The 23,038-nt window shown below is 37.1% G+C and overlaps 1 pseudogene; it reads left to right on the top strand.

The window, feature by feature from the left end:
• The first annotated feature begins 542 nt into the window (after positions 1 to 542).
• On the top strand, positions 543 to 11,094 carry LOC149822311 (squalene monooxygenase SE1-like; annotated as a pseudogene).
• The last annotated feature ends 11,944 nt before the right edge of the window (positions 11,095 to 23,038 follow it).

Raw genomic sequence — 23,038 nt, 5'->3', positions numbered from 1 at the left:
GGCAAAGAGGTGTGCTCGGAACCACCCTATGGGGAGACCCAGAGCAAGAGGCAAGGGGGAGTCCCCCTCCCAACAGGTGCCGACAACAGAGGGTCAGTCCTCCTATCGGTCGACCCCAAAAGAGAGAGGCAACGGGGAAATCTCCCTGCCAACGAGGGGAGATGACAGGGGCTCAGCCCCCCTGTCAGTCAACCCCAAAAAGAGAGAGGCAAGGGGGAAATCTCTCTGCCATCGAGGGGCGACGACAGGGGCTCAGCCTCCCTGTCAGTCGACCCCAAAAAGAGAGAGGCAAGGGGGAAATCCACCTGCCATCGAGGGGCGACGACAGGGGCTCAACCCCCTGACAGTCGACCCCAAAAAGAGAGAGGCAAGGGGGAAATGCCCTTGTGAACGAGGGGCGACGACAGGGGCTCAACCCCCTTGTCAGTCAATCCCAAGAGAAAAGAGGGGGTAACCCCCTTGTTGATGAGAGGCGAGGAAAAAGAGAGGGGAAATAGGGGAGAAGAGGCATACCTGGGGCTGCCGGAAGGAGGGGGTCCTCGATGGGGTTGCTTGACAACGCAGAGGCCAACGAGGAGGGTCGCAGGTGGCTGTGCTCGGCAACGCAGACACGAGATGGGAGTCGAAGGAGGCGAGAGAGACCAAGAGGCGGTGAGGGGGAGAGACAATGAGGGGGAGGGGTGTATTTGAAACCCCCCAGCCTTGTTTTCTAAAGAAGGCTCGAGAGAGGCGGTGCCTCAATTAGGTCCAGGTCCAGATCCGACCCGAATCCAAGCCCATAATTTTTTTTATTATACTAATGATATGCATTTTCTGGACTACTTAACATGTCCTTATGGATGAGACTGTGTACTTCTGTTTAGTGTCCAATTGGAACAAGGAACAGTGACTGCACTGATTGAAGATGGTGGGATTGTCAAGGGTGTCAGATACAAAACCAAGAGTGGTGATGAACTCAATGCATATGCACCACTTACAAATGTGTGTGATGGTTGCTTTTCAAACTTGCGACAATCTCTGTGTGATCCTAAGGTAAGGCTTCTTGTTTCCACCTATAGTTTGAAGCTTGTGGCATCAAATTTAAGAATGATCAGCATGTTTATTTAAAAAACTTTCCCTAGTACTTCATAATCCATAGATTCTTTCTCTCAATAAACTATATTTACATGTTTTTGTGCCATATAGTGTTTTTTCGAATATGAATTTTGCTTGTGTAAATGCACTTTTAGCATTTTTAGTGGATCATTATATTTCCTTAAACTGATTTGATCATTTTTGTAGGTGGATGTGCCTTCTTGTTTTGTTGGCCGTGTTTTGGAGAACTGTGAGCTTTCATATCCAAATCATGGACATGTTATTTTGGCAGATCCTTCACCTATTTTATTCTATCCTATCAGTGGAACCGAGGTCTGGTGCTTAGTTGATATACCTGGTCAAAAAGTACCTTCAATCGATAGTGGAGTAATGGCTAAATATTTGAAAACTGTTGTGGCACCTCAGGTATTAAAGGCACTTGAATTTCATGGCTGTTTAGTGTGTCAAGTTTCTTTTTCTAATATCTCCTTGATTTTAGTTTTTATGGTTATGTTGGCATACTTCCCTTGTTTCACAGTCATGAAGTTGATTTCTCTATCGTGACTTCATGTTGTCTGATAATAATCTAATGATTGTTGCTGAAGACTGGTTGTTTTGTGGTGCAAGCTCCCACTTTTTTATTTTGTCATGCGAGGTTCCAAGTAAATTGCATGAAGCTTTCCTTTCAGCTATTGATAAAGGAAACATTAAAACAATGCCTAATAGGAGCATGCCTGCCAACCCTCACCCTACACCTGGTGCTCTACTTATGGGGGATGTATTTAATATGTGGCATCCTTTGACTGGTGGAGGAATGACCGTTGCATTGTCTGACATTGTTGTCCTCCTAAATCTTCTTAAGCCTCTCCGTGATTTGAGTGATGCATCATCACTGTGCAGATACTTGGAGTCCTTTTACACCTTACGTAAAGTAAGTATGTGTGATCATCGCAAAATTTTTCCTCTCGTAATGTTCTCTCTTTTCCCTCTCTTTTCCTTTCTAACTTCTATTCTCTCCTTTTGAAGGGAGAAGAATAAAAAGATAGAAAAGTGAAAAAGGAGAGGAAAGAAAGAAAGAGAAAGAGAAAGAGAAAGAGAAGAGGAATTATTTTGCGCGGTCTCACTTGACCTTAATTTGAAAAGATTTAAAAGATTACTCGCCTCCGTTTTTTAAATATTTGCGGGAAAACTGGGAGACCGGATCCGCTCGTCGGTACGAGGTTCGATCGTTCCTGGCGCCTTTACCAGGGGTAATCGAACCAAGGGTCGAATCTATGCCTTTTGCTTTGCCTAAATATAATCTAAGAATTTATTCTAATTCTAAAAATGCACAAAGAGTCATACTTGTGCAATGCAAGGATGTATGCTCTTTTAAAATTTGATTTAGAAATTTCCAAGTATTCTGAGATGAACTTAGTAAGGAAATGAAGAAATGTTTGAATCTAACTTAGAACTTAAGATAGATCAGAGAAGTTCTAAGTCTTTGAAGCAAATCAGGATTGGAAGAATAAATGAGAAAGAATGACTTGAAGCTTTGAATTGAAAGGAAATGAAGTTTCAAAGTCAAAAAATGACCTTTGAATTTTGAATTTGAATTTAAGAAAGGAAATGAATACTTGAGATGGAATTGAATTTGGATTTTTAAGTTTGGAATGGATCTGAGATAATCAAATAGTATTTAAGAATAGAAATGAATTTAGGGAGCTTAGATGAGATCTGAAAATGGAATTTGGATTTGAAATCTAGAATTGGAAATGGAATTGGATCTAAAGATGGATTTAAGATCTGAGATCTGATATAAAATTGGGTTCTGGATCCTAAGATGGATTTGGATCTGAAGTTTGAGATCCGAATGTAGAATTGGGTTCTGGATCCTAAGATGGATTTGGATCTGAAGTCTGAAATCCTATGATGGATTTGGATCTGAAGTCTGAGATCCTATGATGGATTTGGATCTGAAGTCTGAGATCCAAAGTGAATTTGGAGTCTGGATCCTAAAGGAGAATTGGATCCAAAGTCTGAGATCCAATATGAGTGTTGAATCCTGGATCCTAAAGAGAAATTGGATCTGAAGTCTGAGATCCAATATGAATGTTGAATCCTGGATCCTAAAATGGATTTGGAGTTATATTCAGAAGATGAATCAAGAACTTCCAAGCTTTAAATTGAACTTGAAAAATGAGATTTTAGAATACAAACGCATTTCAAGGTCAGATTAGACCTTGAATTTTTGAGTTTGGAATTTAGAAGATGAATCAAGAGTCTCAAAGCTAAGATTGAACTTTGAGTTTGATTAGGGTTTTGAATATAGAATGAATTTGGAGTTTTCAAAGTCAAATTGAACTTTGAAGTCTGATTTGAATCTGAATATAAAATGAATTTGAAATCTCAAAGTTAAATTGAACTTTGAGATTGAAAATAGAATTTTGAAAAATGAAAGGATGAATTGGATTTGATAAGGATTGAAGATAGATTGAGGAAGATATTTACATTTACTTGGAGTTTCTGAAAAATGAATTTATGAAAGTATGATGTAATTCTATCCTAAATGATGAATGAATTTAAATTTTTGAATTTTGGATTTTAAAAAGCTATTCCATTCTTTAAATGAATTAAAACAAGATTGAGGATATAATACATCCTTGACTATGGTCATTGAATGTATTATATAATAATCTATATTTAAATTCAAGAGAAGAATAAAATACATTTGGTGCTTTTATAGAATTTAAAATGAAATTAACTCTCAATATACCCTGACTATGGCCATTGGTATATATTGGGTCAATTTTAAGTTAAATTATAATAAAAGGAGAAAATATTTAAGGAAATATGATGAATTTTGAAAATGGATCCAGTGTGGATCCAATGTTGTTTCGTAAAAGATAAAAATGCTAAGTTTTGTCCACACCCTGACTATGGCCATTGATGTGGATCATCAACTTAGTATCAATTACCTCTTACGAAACGGTGCGTGTGCCGTTCGTGTTTCACCATTGTGAGAATTTTGAGGAATAAAGGAAGAAATGCATGAATACAAGTAGTTCAATGCTTTTTATAGTGCTCATTCATTCTATCTAAGACTGGCAATGTAGAGTTTTCATCATCTTATTTATTTACAACAATTGGATTTGAGAACATCAAATATTTTTTTATCCCAACCTTCCTTATATTCCTACTAGAGAGAATTTGCACAAAAGGAGATTTAAAATATGAATGAAAATGACTATCCAAAATCTTACACAAGGTACTTAGTTTATATTTGAAGGAGAAAGGCATATGGTCTACCCTGTATTTATAAGAAACACATATATAAATGTAGGAATATATATATACGCGTATGTACAAAGAGAAAAGGAATTTACAGTGGTTCCTGTGAACCACTGGTAAAAGAATGATAAAAATATGATGATTATGATAGTTCAAGAATGAACTATCATAAAGATAAGAGAAGTATTTACAGTGGTTCCTGTGAACCACTTGTAAAAGAATGATAAAAATATGGTAATTATGATAGTTCAAAAGTGAACTATCATAAAAAGAAGAGAAGAATTTACAGCGGTTCCTGAGAACCACTTGTAAGAAGAATGATAAAATATGATGATTATGATAGTTCAAGAATGAACTATCATAAAGATAAGAGAAGTATTTACAGTGGTTCCTGTGAACCACTTGTAAAAGAATGATAAAAATATGGTAATTATGATAGTTCAAAAGTGAACTATCATAAAAAGAAGAGAAGAATTTACAGCGGTTCCTGAGAACCACTTGTAAGAAGAATGACAAAAATATGATGATTATGATAGTTCAAGAATGAACTATCATAAAGATAAGAGAAGTATTTACAATGGTTCCTGTGAACCACTTGTAAGAGAATGATAAAAATATGGTGATTATGATAGTTCAAAAGTGAACTATCATAAAAAGAAGAGAAGAATTTACAGCGGTTCCTGAGAACCACTTGTAAGAAATGATAACAAAAAATATGATGATTATGATAGTTCAATAGTGAACTATCATAAAAAGAATGAAAAAGGGGCTACAGTGGGGATTTGTTATGAACATCATATTGTTGTGGAACTTGGCGCGATTATGAACACGTGATGAATCACCGCAGTGGTATTGTGAAGGTGGCTGTAAGAAATTACAGCAACTGCTGTTGATATGAATAATGGTGGTGGTTGTATATTAGTAGATGTAGCAGTGCCATGGTGACAGCATGCTGAAGATGGCGACAATGCGCCATAAGTGGGAACTACACAGCAATGCAGAGGCGTTGTTGTAAGTGTAATAAACGATGAGACGAAGCAGCAGGGGGCTGCTCGTGTACAAGCACTTAACCATGTAATGCACTGTGAACAACAACAAGTGATTCTGTATGATAGTGAAGGTGCTGGCGCGATTTGGCGCGTGCTGGGTGGTTATAACAGTGTAAGGGTGTTGAAACAGGGAAAGTAAATGGGCTAATAATAGTCATGTGGTGTGGGAATGCAGGTGAATCATAGTGGTGTAGGGAAGCGGTCATGGCCGAGGATACAAAATCACTGAGTCCAAGACAGAATTTTAAACATGGAATTTCCATAATGATAATGACAATTACACTTTCACTATATACACTTTTACTTAATTTATGGGCAGATAGATGAATCTTTAGATATACAGAGAATCATGGCAAAGTGTAGACAAAAAGAAAAACAAAAAAAAAAAAGAAGTTGGGATATACTTACCTTTGACGAATGACCCTTAACTTGGCCTGTGATAAAATATCTACAGTCATAGGCCATCATATCCCAGACGCTTGCTACTCTGCTTAAACATTTCTCAGATTATGTAAAGAGCATAAGTTAATGATCTAAGAGTTACAGTGATATATATATATATATATATATATATATATATATATATATATATATATATATATATATATATATATACAGCGAGAGAGAGATTAGTTAGGATCCAAACCTGAAGCGATAAATGAGTAGATGGAGTTACTGCCAGATTTAGATACTGATAATCATTGCCTACTTGGGTTCCATGGCATGAGCGCATAAGAGCCATTGATGGGGGGGAATACTCATAGGAGAGAAGGGCAAACTAACTTAAAACTACTATGTCAGAGACCAAACAGTTAATGAACAGGCTCAGTGAAATGCAAACCCATTTCCTTCTAAAGATTACCAGATTCCTCCTAAGACAAATACAAGACACAAAACTCTAGACTTTGATCGAGCATCCATGCAACAAATCTTGGGAAGCCGATTACACCTTTTAGGCACACTATGCTTCAACCATGGATCTGTCAGAATGACTTGAACTCCTAGGGAAGTTAATGAGTGCTTATAATCACTCAAATGGCAGACTAACTGTATACTGAAATGCCAAGAGTTGTTGTGGAAAGAGCAATTTAGCGGGTGGTTGATGCAAAGTTTGACATGCTGGTGATGGTACAACATCATTGTGTATTGATAGTATAATGAACATGCAAGACGAAAAAGGGAATGACATATTGTGCAGCTAATGCTAACAAAGATATGGAGCTGGAGGTTGGGAGCAGGGGAAATGTGCCACCATATGTTCAAGCTTTCTGTAAGTGGCACCATAGCAGTGTAGTGGTAAGTGACAGGGGTGATGCACAATGGGATGCTATGTAGGTGATTAACTATCTCAAATCAACTAAGTATTCTAATTACAAAATCATTGAGTGAATCTAATATCAAACTAAGGAAGTTAGTTAAAAAAAAGGAAAAAGAACTAATTGAATCTCATTACTAAGTGTTTTGATTATGAAATACTTAACAACTAGCTTAATTACTTGCTAATAACCAGTTAATTACTTAACTAGACAACTAATCAACTTTTCCTAACTAATGACCAACAATTTGTTTAATTAGTCAGCTAACGATATTGACTAACCAACACTAAAGATTATATTGAGAATTAAAACAATAGAGATCAGCAAAGAATACAGATAAGGAAAAGAAAAAAAAAAGGATTTCCTGTTCAAACTTAGCAGTAATCAACAATGCTTAACAAAACTAATTCAACGATACTGAAATTGCAATAGGCTCTTAACATCCAAAATCGTAGTGAGATTAGATTACTCACCAGAACTTCGAATGATAGCGGGAATCCAAATATGTATCGGAGATCAACAGCAAATCATAACAGAGGTCAAATGGAAAGTGATTCCAAAGATCAGTTAATATAACCAGATGCGTACCCCCAAATTTGCTCGAGCTCCTTCAGACACTGTTTAAGTGAAATGTTGGGTCGACAAATATAGCATTCAATAAGCCTGCAACTACCACTGCATCACAAACCTAAAGGTGCTACTGATTTAGATCACCTTCGGCTTTGATAATAAGATGATCCTTTCAGGCAGGAAGTCTTCTATTTGGACAACATAATTGGAGAAAATAACCATTCATATGACCATTTCCACAGGACATTCGGATTAACCAACTTCTCTCTAATTTCTACAGCAACAAAACTATAAAGAACACATGCTATTAAATCCTAAGGAACAAAATTATAATGAATCAACTCTCCCACGCGACATTTGCAGGGAATGGCTAGAGGCACTAGGAAACTAACTGTAGAAGTTACAGATGAGGATACTAAGAAGTAGCATCTGATGATGTCAAAATTACATACAGGCAAAAAGGGAAAGAAAGAGCTATTGAAACAAATGCAATAGCTAGATTAATGACAAGTCAGACCGATGCACGAAAGAAAAGAAAAAAAAAAGAGAAAGATTAAGTAAAGACTGAAAATCAAACTGGAAAGGAACATCAAACCCCTAACACAGCAAGGCAAAACGATGTAAATACCTCTTGTGGTTTATATCCAACAAGACTGAAACGATATAAATTCAGAAACACAATTGGAAGCAGCGCAAACTGGAACTTAAAATACATAACGAAATGGGAAATCAGAATGAAACAGAAAAAGTGTCCTGCTATACATGGGATGGCGATGACAACGATGGAATAACTAATTTATAAAAGATCAGAACAAATAAGATGATACTGAAAGAAATATAACCCGGGAAAGGGTGAGATTCTGTCGCAAAATGCAAGTCGACGCTGCCACAGGCAGATCGACATTGCATCCATTGCTTTAATAAAAGAAAATAATAAAAGAAAACCTAAAAGAAAAGAAAGGAAAGGGGAAATATGAATTTACAAAAAAAAAGGAAACAGAGTGAGGGAATGTCTACTCACGATTTGAGATGATCGGGTGATGCTTCCCCTGTGCGGAGGAGGATTCTTTCCTCTCGCTTCGTAGATGGGGCTGGCTTTGCTGCAGGGCCGGTCTTCCTTCAGTGATGCCAAGAAGGAGAAGAAAGGGGGAGAAGAAGAAGAAGCAACAGAGGGGTGAAGGATGGATGAAAGAGGAGAGACCTGCGTGGTCTTTTTAAAGGGAAGGAAGGAAGGATCGAGAGGGTCGTTTGTTGAAGATGAGCGGCTGGAGGAGGAGGGTGTCGTTAGGCATCGATGGCGAAGGATGGTCGCACATGGAGGTTTTTGCCCTCGAGCATTTGGGCGAGAGAGGGAGATGAAGGAATGGAGAGAGGGCGGCTGAGGGGGTCGATTAGGGTTTAAAAACTTTTTTTGGTTTTTTCAAAAAGAGGCTCCCTTAACAAGAGTTTTCAAAAAAATGGTATAAGAATGAAATTTTTTAGCAAAATCGACTTTAAAAAAGTTTAAACTCATTCACTTTTCTTTGAAATTTTCCATTTTTTTGTTTTTTTGTTTTATTTTCTATTTTTTGTATAAAAATCCTAAGATTTACGAGAAATAAAGATTTTAAACTGATTTTTTTTTGTATTTTTTTGCGAAAATATTTACAAAAGAGAGTTTTCTGAGAATTCGGGTTTTTATTTTTGAATTTTTTCTCAAAGAGGGGGATCGGATCCAATTTGGATCAAAATTGGGTCAGAGCTAAGACTTTGGGTCCGAATTCTAACGAATCCAAGGGATGAATGAAATTTTTGGTTAAAAATTTACCCAATTATTCAGAGGGCGGAGGTCAGGGGCAAAAAGGTCATTTTTGGATTTTTTGAAAAATTTGGGGTGTTCACAGTATGCTCATTGAATTAGATAAATTTTCTTCAGTACGCCCATTGTGTTTAGGGAATTGGGATCTTGTTCGTCACATTTTCTTTTTTCATTCTATGAATTTTAACTAATGTAAAATTATTGAGATTGATAAAGATTTTTGTTATCTGTTTTTTGAGGATGGAATAACATTACTTAGGTTTTCTGCTGTTTTGCTCTCCTTGCTGCCAATTTTTTTATTGCTCATCAAACCTTGTCTATGATCCTTTTATCTGCAGCCAGTAGCATCTATAATAAATACATTGGCAGGTGCTCTCTACAAAGTATTTTGTTCATCACTTGATTTGGCCATGACGGAAATGCGTCAAGCCTGCTTTGATTATTTGAGCCTTGGAGGTGTCTTTTCATCTGAACCAATCACTTTATTATCTGGCTTAAACCCACGCCCTTTGAGCTTGGTTCTTCACTTCTTTTCTGTGGCTATCTATGGTGTTGTTCGTCTTTTGATTCCATTTCCATCTCCCAGACACATATGAATTGGAACTCGACTTATCTCAGTAAGTAGATATATATAGAAGCTTTTGACAGCGTTATTTTTTGGAAACATATGTGAACCTAGCATTTCAGTTATTATGAATTAAGTGGACTCTATAGTGGTACAAACTATTTATTATTTAATTTTCATTTGAAGATGATCATTTTTTAGGAAGCAATTGGAATTACGAAATAAGCTATTGAATTATTACGACAACAAGAACAGTATAATGCCTACATTTGTGGTTTCTTTGTTTTTTCACCACCCCATTGGGTTATGTTGGGATGGTTGCAATGTCTCATCATAATAAGCATCTTATTTTAGATAACAACCCTTTTTGATTGAAGGTGATGAAAATGGATATTCCGTTCCTGGCTCCTAGACCCTATATATGATTGGATGCTGACAAGAGAAATGATTGAGTAGATCATGTGAACCAAAATTAACTAGAGGTGTAGGAATACCGTTGGAGGGATGGTTGGTCGATGCAGTCTGAAGAAGATCCAGCAAAGATAATGATAATACCATCTGGTATAGACATAGCATTTTATCAGTGCTTGCAATGTTGATGTGGATCGGGTTGACTTTCAAACAGATCTTTATAAAGGCTCTTGCATACTGAAGGATAAGAAAAAGAATTACAATATGACTACTTTGGAGGACAATGTCTGTTTGAACATTGCCAATCGGGTAGGAAAATACAATACTAGTTTTAAGGATAACCTTGATTTGAAACATAGGGATCAATCAAGCACACAAAGTGGAGACCCTAAAGCTGTGGGCAAACTACTTGGATATTGTTCAATATTACATAACCAAAACATTGGGCAAAATAGCTGGCCGTACATGTAGAGAGCTGTTTCGTGTCTACACATCAAAGATTGCATACTGCGTCATTGACCAGTGCATGCAACTATCCTCATGGAGATAAAAAAACATGTAAGGACGTTGAAGATGCATCAAGAGCATTATATCATTGTTTCAGAGAAAAAGATGTCATGCAATTCCTGATAACTTGTTTCTAGCCAATCTTTTGGAGCTTGAAATTCTACTAATCCTATCAGCTTTGTCTTCCCTAGACAGTTTCTTATACTCAGTTCTCTTTCTGTGGAAGTACTGGTTGATTGTGGAGAGAAGTATAATTTGACATTTTTCATCCTGCTCACATTTCTGTTTAATTGTTTTTGTTACTGATTGGATGACTTCTTGTCATCATTTTAATGAAAGTCATCCTTCAAAAACAGAAAAAAAAATTACACATTTTTTCCAAACAGGTGCTTTCTGAATTCTGATTACTTGAATGGAATTATTGTGCAGGGTGCAGCCAACATCATATTTCCCATTATCAAAGAAGAAGGAGTAAGGCAGATGTTCTTTCCAAATACAGTGTTAGCATATTACAGGAGCCCCCCTGCTAGTTAGGCGGGTACATCTGTCAACCAATTTGTAACAGTGCCAAGCAAGTGTGTGTTCAAATGTTTTCATTGTTATTTCATGTCTGTGAACACCCCAAATTTTTTAAAATGTTATAAATATTCCCTTTTTGCCCCTGACCCCACTTTCTGAGCATTCGAGCTAGTTTAAATCTAAATTCCAATATATCTCAGATTTTATTGAAATTAAGTTCATTTTTATACATCTGACTCAGTTTCAGATCCAAATCCAGGTAAAAGATCCGAATCCAGGTAAAAGATCCGAATCCGAACCTCGTTGTTCAATTTTCAAATTGCATTTACAAAAATACCACAAATAGTTTTTTTTGAATAGCTCGGACAGTCCATCCGGCATCCGTTTGGATTCATTACCCTATATTTCTCAATTCGAGGACAAAACCTCAAAAATCTTCTCAAATTTGGAATCCAAGCTCATTTGCTGAAGGAGTCAAACCCAAATTTTTAGAAAACCCCTAATTTTTTTGGTAAATTTTTACCAAAAAAAATACAAAAAGTAGTTTTTGTCCCTCATATTTTCCTAGGTTTTAGAATTTTATTTCCAAAAATAACAAAAAAAAATACAAAAAAAAACACAACACAAAAACCAAAAAAATCAAAAAATTTATGCGAAAAACGAGTGGTTTTAAGATTGGTTTTTGCTAAAAAACTCTTTTTAAACCACTTTATGAAAAAAATGGCTTTGAAAGGACCTCCCTTTTGAAACAAAGAAAAGATCATAACAGCCCCTTTCCGTTCTCGAACTCTCTTTCTCGGCTCCATCACTCTCACACCACCCATCTTCCTTGGATCTCCTCTTCTCCCGTTCATCTTCAACAAACTCCCCCCTCTTCCAGAATTTTCTTCTCTTTCTTTAAAAAGGCACGCAGGAGGAGCCCCCATCATCGAGCATCACTCATTCATCGACATCCACTTCACCTCGAGCAACATCAGATTTTCTTTTCTGGCATCCCAATCCCCCTCTCTCGTAGTTCGGCTCATCTTCTTCCTCCTACCAGAATCCCTGCAAAAACCGCAGTAAGCGCCCTTCTTACCCTTCATTTTTCTGATCCTCTTATAGTTTTTCTTTCTTTGGTCCCATAGATGCATAGCAGGTAGTGTTGGGTTGCCTGTGCAATACTAATCTACCCCTGTGCGAAATCAATGGAACGATCGGGTTCTTACATCTTAACTCCTCCTTGTTTTCATTATCTTGTCCTTGTTCTGCTGCAACATCGGCGATAAATAATGGTGAACTTCTCTAAATATCCATCTTGTAACTTTCCTTTTAAATCTGATTATGGTTCCTACTTGGTATGATTTCTGTTGTCTTAATTCCTGTTTTCCCTTTGTTTTATTGTGCTTTGATTCTTGCTTCTGTTTGATTTTGAATCTCGACTCTTTTTTTTTTCTTTCTCTCTTGAGGCCTAGTGATTTTCCAATATTCAATTGAGTAATTGTCTGGTTATCGCTCAAATGGATTTCAACAATCAAATAGAAGTTTTCCATTCATAGGCCTTTGCTAATTTTTGTTTTTTTTTTCTTTCTATTTTGATTTCCATCAAGACTTTCATTATGAAAGAAGTGATGATCCCGCATTCCCCTTTTATATATTGTTTTTTTTTTTAGTTTATGACTTTCTCACTTATAGCTTTGATATATCTTATGGTGTCTAAATCCCTGTCTCGTTTCATTATCTGTTTAAGTCTTGTGCATATTTGGTTCCTTACATTGCCACTCCATGATTAATGCAGTTTATTGGTTATGACTCTGTGCCTGTATTTAGTACCAGGATTGATATACTATGATCCCACCTTCATCTGCATTTCACTTTCACGTGGATCTCCATCACTACTGATGGCTCACCTCCACCTCCAAACACCACCTCACGGCCTCCTCTTTCGAGTATAAGACCTGTCTCCATCGATGTGGATCCAACGTTTATATGTCAGCATTTCCTGCATTTCAATTTCCCTGTTACGAATAGCTAGAGACGTTATGCTTTAATCCAGATCCATCTACCTGGGCGCAAGCAACATTGTCATGGTACCATGGGAAAGAATTAGCAATTCAGTTTCTTTGGTCATAGGATGCTGCCTACTTATACTCTCTACTTAAGAATATCAGGGGTTGCCCCTGTGATTCTGAATGACCCATTCCTAGCATTTTTTTTTTGCAATTCCATTGGCTTCGTGGGTTGAAATCTGTATTTTCCCCTGTTCTATTTTTGTATAGTGACATTCCTTCAGTTGATTTACTGTTTCTGTCTTTTTTTTTTTTTCTTATTGCATTTTTGTTGATCTTGATCAACAATGATGTGTCGACTATTAGTGATATTTAAAGTTTTCTGTCACTTTCTACATATCTGCGTATCATTCTCTTTTCTTTTCTTTTATTTTTTTATTTTTTTATTTTATGCACCACTAGTTCATCTCATTAAATCATTACTTCATCAATCATTCATCTCCCCTTTGAATATCTGATTCATGTATCGTTTCCGATACTGTTAATAGTCATCAGGTTTAATTGGATGATTATCCTAATATCCAGAAGGTTTTTTTTTTGGTATATATCTGAGAGTGAATCCTGACTACAGTTTGTTCCGTGCAATAGTTAAGCATAGCTTTATGTTAGTCGTTGCATAAAAATTTTCATTAGCAAAGGTTGTAAGGAAGCTGTAATCATTCAGATCTGCGCCTCCCTAATTTGGGAAAATTGGTAAAAGACAGGAAAAAAAATCACTACAACTGACAGTAAGGCACAGGCCGCCTGTTAGTGGTATGAACCTATCTTTACATGGTTAATACTGAGAGTGAATGACAACATTTTTTTATCTGATTGCACATCGTCTGGAGTTGGGTGTGAGCCATAAAACTCTCACCATGGATGTTAAACATAGTAGCAACTGGTTATTGAGGCAGTCTTAGAGACGTTGCTGACTTTATTATGTAACCATGTATGTCATATATGGTTGACATGGTAAGTTTTCTTCGACTTCTCAAAATTGACATAGTGGTATAATATACTGAAAGTATATTACTGCTAGGATATGTATCCTGGAATTTTTTGTCTTACTATTGATTAATCTTGTATAGAGTACCTTGATACTGTAAGGAGAGCTGTGAACCCTGCGTTGGTTGAAGGTGTGTGCCTCGATTTTAATTCAGGTGATCTCTCAATATTCTATGTCAAATAAATATACGACATATGGCATTTGCCTCCTGCAGCTTAAGCTCAAAAGCACATATGCACCCCCGCATATCTGTTAATCCGTAGCACATTAGTACCACCCCCATTTCACTTCTTGCTGTATCTGCTACAACATCCACAGTGGATAGGCCCATGGCGTCCCCTGTACTACACCATCATCATAAACATCTAGGTCATTCCTCTGTGCTTTTCACCATGTGCATCATCCCTTTTTTTTCTTAAAATATATGGTGAGTGTGGATACAGTTATAAAGAAATTTGTTGAAAGACACTTACAATCATGAAGAATGTCGACATGCAAATAAGTTGGGCATTTGTCAAAACTCGTCTTCAATCCCCAGTAGTTAGGGACCTGAGTAGAACCATACACAGGGTTAATAGCTGGAGAGATTAGTTGCCATATCTTTGTTTTCACACAGCATCTTCACCACCATCATTTCAGACCATCGTTAGTATCTTCTGAACACAGTGCCCATTGCACTGTTGTGTCTTTTGCAATTACAGTGTTATACACGTAATCTCTACTGGGCTGGCTGTGATTTCAACACTCATAACAGTGACAATCACTGTTGTGGTCTCCATCTTTGCATTTTGGGTAGTAGCATTGCTAAGGCCCTTACTATGCACAATTGTTACCATGCACTGCATATCCCATTATCCCCATTACCTGTACACCTTCACATCATGCCACAGCACACCGTGTGCCATCTGCAGTCAGACCTTTTTCATAACTTCTGCATCCCATGCTAGCAGATTCAATTTACATCCCTCCCACATAAACTGCCACCATGGTTACCTTCTGCGTTATTAATTTTATTTTAAAATTTACTTTGTAAGTTGATTTGCTAAAGAAATATACCCATTATGGGTTGCCCAACCTGTAACACATATGCCTTTTAGTTTCAAATTGAGTTAAATATGAGGATTTATCCTGCATCTATCCATGTTCAGCTACTTAATTTCTGTAGGGAGGTAATGTAATAACCAAAAAAAAATTTTAAGTTTGGATTCGGGTCGGATCCGGACCCGGACCCGACCCGGACCCGAATGGAGGCACCGCCTCCCGTGTTTTTAACACAGGGAGGCAGGGGTTTCAAAGATAACCCCCGCCCCGCCTGCGACAACCCCCCTCTGCGACCACGCCGACGCTGCCGCCACCGACGCCGCCACTGCCGCTGCCACCATCGATGATTTCCAGGTACGCTCCTCGCCCGTTTTTCTTCTTTGACTCCCCTATTTCCTCCTGCCTCCTCTTCTTCTTCTCCGAGAGAGATCGGCCGACAGGGGGCTGTGCCCCTGTCGTCGGCAGGGGGACTTGATGTCTTCTTTTAAATTGTTGTAATTTTGAAAAGATTTTTAAATGTAAAACATGTGAAAACCAGACATCAAATAATAAAAACCGGTTCTCACTAGTGGATGAGACCAGGTCGAACTCAGGGAACGGGAATATATCGTATTCAAACACACAAATCTAAACTAATCTTTATTGCCGAATTATTGAAATGTAAAAATGTTCAAGAAAAGTAAAAACAACTAACTATTACAACAAATGAATACCCTTCGCAGAGGGCGTAAAGTGCAATATTTACAAACCCAATTAAATTCCTAATTCTAAAAATAAAAGCAAAAATCTTCTACTCGTGTGCTTCCTCGTGTCACGTCATCTCTTCAGCTCCACCCCTGTGCTATCCTGCACAAGTCAAAAGAAACACAAGCAGTATACGAAAGAATGACAAAAACTAACACCCAATTATCAGAATTCGTATAGTGCACTACAATCCGATAGTACTTAAACCGAGTCCAGAATGTAAACATAAAAACAATCTAGGCATCCACCCTAAAATCCTGAGATCATGTGACCAATGGTCACCGAAAATTCTAGCAGCAACGATGATCATTGAACAGTGACAGCGATCAGCAGTATCACGGTAATCAGTAACCGAAAAGCTTAGTCAAGAGATGATCCATCAAATATGATCCAGGTCAAATAATCACAAATCAGATCTTTAATCAAATCAAAACATTACATAATTCTGATAGACCGAACTCGGTTCAAAGTTCAAACATCTGATAAAAACAAAAATCAAATTCAATCAGCTTTGGACACACTACTCGCTGGATTTCTCAGTCAAATGATCCAGATCATCGCCGGAAAATAGTAATCAGTAATTTCCTCATTCATATCGGATTCAGACATCTGATCAAATTTCATTAAAAACATTCACTGGTATTTCAAACAGTCACCGGAGTTCAAATACAGGCCAGAGCTCAGAAATCTAAACAATGAGACAGAAATTGCTGAGTAAAAACTTCAAAGATTCAATCGACATTTGATAAAATCAACTTGTCCATTGATGAAATTTGAACCATCAATCACTAAAAAATAGTAATATTGCCAGAGCTCTTCACGATTCTGATCCTTGATCGGAATCAGTAAACTGTGAAATGAATTTCACGGTGGCTCAAGAATGAAACCACCGAATTCTGAGATTAAAATTCACCGTACTCTGCCTGAGCATCAAATTTATTCACCGGAAATGTTTCTGCTGGAATCTTGAATTAAAATCTACGGAAATTACTCTGCCGGGATTTCAAACTTTTACCGGAAACAGAAAAATCATGGCTCAGATTGTTGGATTTCAATATTTGTTTCACTGTTATCAGATACACATCAGCATCCCTCTGTCAGATGCCAATCGTGACAGGATTTCACGATCCAGAACAGGAAACTCCGGCAACTAGATGTCGGATCAAATTTTTTTTCTGAAGACGATGATAAAAAGTTGAACTCCACCGAATCAAATACTATTTGCTGCAACTCTAGTAACATTCGATTAATTTTTTTTTAATATTTTCCACATCAAAATTCAAACCGTAGATTGAAGTTCAGAAAGAAGATGAAGAAGAAGAAGAAGAAGAAGAAGAAGAAGAAGAAGAAGAAGAAGAAGAAGAAGAAGAAGAAGAAAAAGAACTGAAGAACTCACCGTGACTTGAGAGGGGTTAGAAGAGATCAGACTCCTTCCATACGCCGCCACCGGAATGAGAAAAACCTCCACCTGAAAAGAGAAGAGAGAAACAGGGAGAAGGAGAAGAAGGAGATAAGAAGAGGTGGAAAGGAGAGGTTAGGAGAGAGGGAGAAGGCGCACAGAGGAAGACAGATTTGAAAATCCCCCTTCGTGGGTTTTTAAAGAGCAAACCGGTTTGTTATTTTTTTTTCAAAAATTAAAAGAAGAGCTTCAAGAAAAATTATTTGCTAAAAGACTCATTTGATTTAAAAATATAACTACTCTACTATTTTCATAATTCTTTTTTTTTCTTTCTAGAAAGAAGACTAAAACAATTTTAGTAAATGTATACTAAATTGCAAAATAAATCTATTTTTCTCTATTTTTTTATTTTTTTATTAAAATGCTCTATCCTAGCATATACATGGGTTTTTTAATTGATTTTAATATGAAATCATGCATGTTTTTATGTAAAATGTACCTAAATCTATGCATGATCAAATACCCCCATGCTTATGTTTTGCTAGTCCTCGAGCAAACTAGAAAAATGCAAGAAATCAAACTATCACCTAACTCACTTTCGTAGGAATCACGGTTGCATTTAGCTCATGCAACAAGCCCTTTCAACCCCTGGTTTACCCCAGTGGACGATTAAGGTCTCGTGAGGGTTTGCAGTGATGCTACCCACAAACATCTCTGTCATGTATGCATAATATTACACATCCTCACAATCAGTAGGTAATCAAAGACTTTATTTTCACAAATATTTCCTGTTATTTGAAAATCAAATATAATTAGAGTCTTTTATATACCACCACAAAAAAGAATTTCTTTCACTTTTCTAAATATCACAATTATTTATGTTTTATTCTTAGAAAATCCAATAAAAACATATTATTATTTACTTATCCTCACTCATATGTCTTCTGCACAGGTTTTCTCAATCACACTTCTAAGCACTGAACTTTTCTTTCTTTTTAAGCTCTTTTCTCTCTTTTTTTTCTTTTCACGCTTTTTCTTTTTGCGCACTTATTTTTCTCTTATAGCTTGCGTGTGGTCTGCTTTTATGCCTTGTGCAATGTTAATATCTTCTATACTTTTTCAATACATACCAAAAGATATCAACTAAGACATAAAAGTGACTACCTTCATTTACCTTTATAACATGAGAGTCAAACATTTCAACTTGTATCTGTTCTCAGTTACTTAGGATCACGAAGTTTTCCGCTCTCCTTTTCGAAATGGAATTAAAAGTTTCAACTTACATCTAAGTTCCATCTACTAAGGATTGTGGAATTATCCAAACAACCTAACGCATGCTATTTTTTTTCTTTTGAGCTCATTTTTACGCTTTTGTTCATTTGCTTAGTTTTTCAAAAAAATGGAACTGTGCATATTCATATTTATGATTCAAAATAAATTCTAACATGTATCTATCATCATTTATTTGAAATCCACATAAACAACCATAATTTTTTAGATCTATGTCAGAAAATTTTTTCGTGGGGCTTAAAAATCCTCTAAAAACATCAGATTTGAAATAACATTCATATAAGTTCAAACTCTTTCTTTAAAAATCTACTTTTCATGAGAGATATGTAAACATGTGCAAGAACGTAAACAGAAATATCCAGGTGTGCAAACTACACCCTCCCCCATGCTTGAATGACACTGTCCCAGTGGCACTCCCCCATGCTTATATGAAACTAAATGAATGCACATGGGAGGAAATAAATGAGGGAAAATAGTAGAATGTCCTGACATGAATTAAAAATGCACATTCTATGAATGTAATAAATGCAATGTATACATGAAAAAACATGAAACTCATAGAAAAAAATAGAAAACGAAAAATAAAACCAAATAAAATCTACAAATCCTAACAACAAATGTAAAACTGTACAGAATAAGGGTTGCCTCCCATAAAGCGCTAAGTTTCACGTCCCCAGCCAGACGGATCCCTGAAAAAACCTTCATTGTCCATGAGATCAATGGACATGAAGTCAGACTCAACCGGGCTCTATAAAGAAAAGAGTGTCATCTGTGACACTACGCACTGTGTTTCCATCCCGTCTACCTCTAACTGTAGGATCATAACTCTCTCGACGTGAAGAACAGAGATTAGTCTCATCTGAGAGACTGGTCAAGAAATGAGAGTCCAGGACCGACCGACTATCAATGAATGCAACTTCAGACAAGTGGTGAATATGATCAGGCTTGACTTGGTCAAGCACCTTCTGCATTTGTACCTCTTGCTTACTAAAAATTGGTGATCCTAAAGGCTGAGAAAATGGGGCTTTATATGAAGACTGTAACAACTGAGGGCCTTGCCCCTTCTGCTGAGGTATAATGGAAATCGACTCGTCAGTAGAACTGATATGGGGCTCATGAGTCGATTCCTGAGTGGAGTGACACGCCTTCCCATACTGAAGGGATGTAACAGATTTGACTTGCTCGTGATGTGAAACAGTGGGTTGCAAGTCAAATGACATGGAATCCTCTCCCTTTGAGACAACAGACTGACTATAAAGGTTCCCCTGGCTTTGCCTAGTGAAAGTCTCAACCAATTGTCCCATTTGAGTCTCTAGCTTGGCTATTGACTGCGTATGGGAGCTCAAAACTTGTAATATCCTATCTTGGAAGGATTGACTAAATGAAGGCTCATGAGAATGGGGTTGAGTATAAGTAGGTTGGGCTGGAGGATGAACCTGTGGAAAAATGGGATGCGAGTAACCTTGTGAAGGGTTACTGGATCTATACTGTGTCTGGGAGGGCTGATGGGATGGGGAAATAAACTGGTTTCGCCAACCTGGGTTATATGAGGATGTAAATGAATCGGGCATGGGTTTAGCGAAACCTTGGGCAGCATTCACCTGCTCCTGAACAAATTCAGGATATAATGGCGCTGCCGGACAATCCGCAACACAGTGTGCAGGGCTAGCACATAGCTCGCACACTCTTTCTACTGGACTTCTCGAAGAATTGGCTAGGAATTGATCTAACTTCCTAGTCAACTGGTCAACCTTGGTACGTAATTCTAACTCGGACCCAACTTTGGAAATCCCAACTTTCCTAGGACCCCTAGACAGAGATGTAGTCCTATCGAGCCATGAAGACAAGGTATGATGCATCGTGTTTTCACTCAAGGTCTCGAATAGAGACCACGCCTCGTCCTCACTTTTGAGCATAAAAGTGCCCCCACAAGACGAATCAACCATTTGACGATGCTTTTCAGTAAGCCCGTCATAAAAATACTGCACCAACTGCCAACAAGGCACCTGGTGATGGGGACACTTGCGGAGAAGATCTTTCAATCTCTCCCAAGACTCGTGAAACTCTTCTCCCTCAATTTGAGAAAAACTGGTTATAGCTTTACGAAACTGGTTCGTCTTACCAATTGGGAAATATTTTTTTAAAAATTCTCTTTGCATTCCTTCCCAAGTAGTAATACGAACCGTCTCAAGAGATTTTAGCCAGTGCTTGGCTTTATCTTTGAGAGAGAACGAAAACAAAGTCAACCGCATAGCATCATCTCCAAAGTTATTGATTCGCACAGTCAAGCAAATCTCAAGAAATTCATCGAGATGACGATATGGGTCCTCATTGATAAGGCCATAAAACGAAGGTAACATTTGAATCACACTGGCCTTAATCTCAAAATGGCTCGCTCCTACATCAGGTCTCATGATGCAGGAGGCGGGAGTATACGTATTTGGCATGAAGTACTCCCTTGTGATCATCGCAAATTTTTTCCTCTCTTGTGGTTTCTCTCTCTTCCTTCTCTTTTCCTTTTTTCAACTTCTATTTTCCTCCTTTTTGAAGGGAGAAGAATAAAAGAAAGAAAAGAGAAAGAGAAGAGAAAAGAAAGAAAGAAAGAGAGAAGAGGAACTATTTTGCGCGGTCTCTCTTGACCTTAATTTGAAAACATATTTAGAAAATAACTCGCCTTCGTTTTGAAAATTTGCGGGAAAATGGAGAGACGGGATTCGCTCGTCGGTACGAGGTTCGACCGTTCCTGGCGCCTTTACCAGGGGTAATCGAACCAAGGATCGAATCTGTGCCTTTTGCTTTGCCTAAATATAATCTAAGAATTTATTCTATCTCTAAATGCACAAAGAATCATGCTTGTGCAATGCAAAATGTATGCTCCTTCTGAAAGACATTTTGAAAATTTCCAAGTGTTCTGAGATGGATTTGATAAGAGAGTGAAGAAATGATTTGAATCTAACTTTAGAACTTTTGAGATAGATCAGAGGAGTTCTAAGTTTTTGAAGTAAATCAAAGTTGGGAGAATAAATGAGAAAGAATGACTTGAAGCTTTGAAAATGAAGAGAAGTAAAGTTTCAAAGTCAGAAATGGATTTTGAATTTTGAATTTGATTTTAGGAAAGGAAATGAATACTTGAATTTAGATTTTTTGAAGTTTTAAATTGGAATAGATTGAGGAACTCAAATGATATTTAAGAATAGAAATTGATTTAGGGAATTCAGATGAGATCTGAAAATGGAATTGGATTTTGAAATCTAGAATTGGGAATGGAGTTAGATCTTAAAATGGACTTAAGATCTGGGATCTGAGATCCGATGTAAAATTGGGTTCTGGATCCTAAGATGGATTTGGATCTGAAGTCTGAGATCCAAAGTAGAATTGGATTATGGATCCTAACATGGATTTGGATCTGAAGTCTGAGATCCAAAGTAGAATTGGATTCTGGATCCTAACATGGATTTGGATCTGAAGTCTGAGATCCAAAGTAGAGTTGGACTCTGGATCCTAACATGGATTTGGATCTGAAGTCTAAGATCCAAAGTGAAATTGGAGTCTGGATCCTAAAGGGGAATTGGATCTGAAGTCTGAGATCCAAAGTAGAGTTGGACTCTGGATCCTAAAGAGGAATTGGATCCGAAGTCTGAGATCCAAAGTAGAGTTGGACTCTGGATCCTAAAGAGGAATTGGATCCGAAGTCTGAGATCCAAAGTAGAGTTGGACTCTGGATCCTAAAGGGGATTTTGGATCTGAAGTCTGAGATCCAATGTAGAATTGGACTCTGGACCCTAAGATGGATTTGGATCTGAAGTCTAAGATCCAATGTGAAATTAGAGTCTGAATCCTAACGGAGAATTGGACCTGAAGTTTGAGATCCAATGTAGAATTGTTTTTAGAAAACTGGATCCAAGTTGATCCCATTTCGGATTTGGAATTCCCAAAATTGATTTGAGAATTTGAATTTTGAATATGCAAGTGAATTCTAAAGTCAGATTGGACTTCGAAGCTTGAATCTGGAATTTAGAAGATGAATCCATATTTCCAATTTTGAATTGAATTTGGAAAATGAAATTCAGGAATTGAATCTTGAATAAATGAATTTCAAAGTCGATTTAGACCTTGAATTTGAAGTTTGAATTTTGAAATGTAGAAGAGGAAGAGAATCTCAAAGTTAAATTGAACTTTGGATTTGATTTGGAGTATTTGAATATAAATGAATTTGGAATTTCAAAGTCAAATTGAACTTTGAAATCTGATTTGAATAAAAAATGAATTTGAAATCTCAGAGTTAGATTGAATTTTGAGATTTAACAATGAAATAGAATCTTGAAAATTGAAAGAATGAATCGGATTTGATAAGGATTGAAGATAGATTTGAAGAAAGATATTTACTTAGAGTTTTTTTTTTTTTTGAAAAATGAATTTTTGAAAATATGATGTAATTCTATCCTAAAT

This window comes from Nuphar pumila, chromosome 11 (assembly GCF_984573655.1).
Source record: "Nuphar pumila chromosome 11, dmNupPumi1.hap1.1, whole genome shotgun sequence".
Lineage (NCBI taxonomy): Eukaryota > Viridiplantae > Streptophyta > Magnoliopsida > Nymphaeales > Nymphaeaceae > Nuphar > Nuphar pumila.
The sequence above is the reverse complement of the archived record's forward strand: the minus strand, read 5'-3'. Positions and strand labels throughout refer to the sequence as shown.